This window comes from Etheostoma spectabile, chromosome 17, assembly GCF_008692095.1.
Source record: "Etheostoma spectabile isolate EspeVRDwgs_2016 chromosome 17, UIUC_Espe_1.0, whole genome shotgun sequence".
NCBI classification, from domain to species: Eukaryota; Metazoa; Chordata; class Actinopteri; order Perciformes; family Percidae; genus Etheostoma; species Etheostoma spectabile.
Window position 1 is genome coordinate 7,605,244 of NC_045749.1, and position 1,538 is coordinate 7,606,781.

At 42.8% G+C, this 1,538-nt stretch overlaps 1 protein-coding gene across 9 annotated transcripts in view; it reads left to right on the forward strand.

Moving 5' to 3' along the window:
- Positions 1-1,538, forward strand: part of LOC116705103 (pleckstrin homology domain-containing family A member 1) — a 19,586-nt gene that overhangs the window by 3,710 nt on the left and 14,338 nt on the right. The window lies entirely within an intron of this gene.

A 1,538-nucleotide genomic window follows, 5' to 3' on the forward strand; every position in this document is an offset into this window, starting at 1 on the left:
CAGTTGATTATTAGCTGATATTTAATCCGTAACGTTGCAGAGATGAGGTTTTACAATAACTGCCGGACAAACAAACAGTGGAAAAGTAACGTTACGAGGCAGAGAGCCAGTCGATAAATGAGTCACATCAACTTTATGCTCTGTCCACACAAACCACACTGCCAATTGCCACGAGGGACATCTGTATTCGGTTCGCTTTCTGTCAACGATGTGGCAACAGGATAACGTTAAGGCAGAATTAGCAAGCGTTAGCCAACTAACACCAGCTGGCTGGTTTGCTGGTTCATCTGTGCTTTTATGCTGCATCACGTACAGCGAATGAGCTGAACAGCGGGCTGGGTCTAACGTTAGCCGTCCGCTGATCCACTGCTGCTGGGTCTAACGTTAGCCGTCCGCTGATCCACTGCTGCTGGGTCTAACGTTAGCCGTCCACTGATCCACTGCTGCTGGGTCTAACGTTAGCCGTCCGCTGCCCTGGATTGGGGGAAAAACATTTCTTTGTTTCAAATCAGTTGCATAGACATAATGAGTGGCACATAACGTTAAGTAACATGGCATTTTATTTTGTTTGAATTTGTGGTAGCCCAGAGTTGTCAACCATGGTCAAAACAATACTACTAAAAATAACTGAGCGTGTTGAACGATGTTGTAATCTTATGTAACCCACCAAGAATTAGCTAGTTAACGTTATAGACCTAGCATTAAGAGAATCTTTGGTGTTGGATCAATCAATATTGAAATCAATCAATATCATTAAATAAGGTCTCTCTTGTATTACTGTGTTGGAAAGTGGGATGTGTAATCAATGACATAACTTTGTTAGCTTCTACTATTAACTATTAGTAGTAATAGTTGTCTGTTCACCTTGTTGGGAAGTTGTTGCATTATCTTTATCCATTAACACCTTTTCTGCATCACTGCAATGCATGAGCATGTATGTGCACCTTATTTACAGGATCACTAAACTCAAAGAGACGTCTCTCACTCTCACATAACAATCACTATTTGTGTAGTATTCGGATAGTCGCTTCTCAACAATGTTGCTCCATTCTCGTGCCTGTGATGACTTGGCTGGATGCAAGGCTAACTGAGATGCTCTCAGCTCAGAGTCCATGCATAACAACTAGGCCTTTTGTCCCGGCTTTGCCCCCATCCACCCACATAGTGCTCATAATGTCCCAGAGAAAGAAGGTCTTTATCTTTGCTTTCCAAAGACTCATCTCAATCACATATTTTAGTCTTAGTCCAAAAAGACAGCAGCTTAAACAGACTAATGCGACAATATGCCTTCAGTAATGCTGCACCCACCCACACAGGGTTTGACATTGACATGCATGCGTTCATAGTCATACTCGTTGGACTAAGCAGCTGTACTGCAATCATTTTACTTTTTTGTTGATTTTCAGAGAGCTGTAGGTTTCTGGGATGTGTCAGACCTCAGCAGCTTAAATATTGCACCACCTCTCCCGCGCAGCTCCTGAGGGTGTTTGTGTTGTTTCTTTGTGTCGAACATGACTGAGGTCGGTGGCATTTTTTTT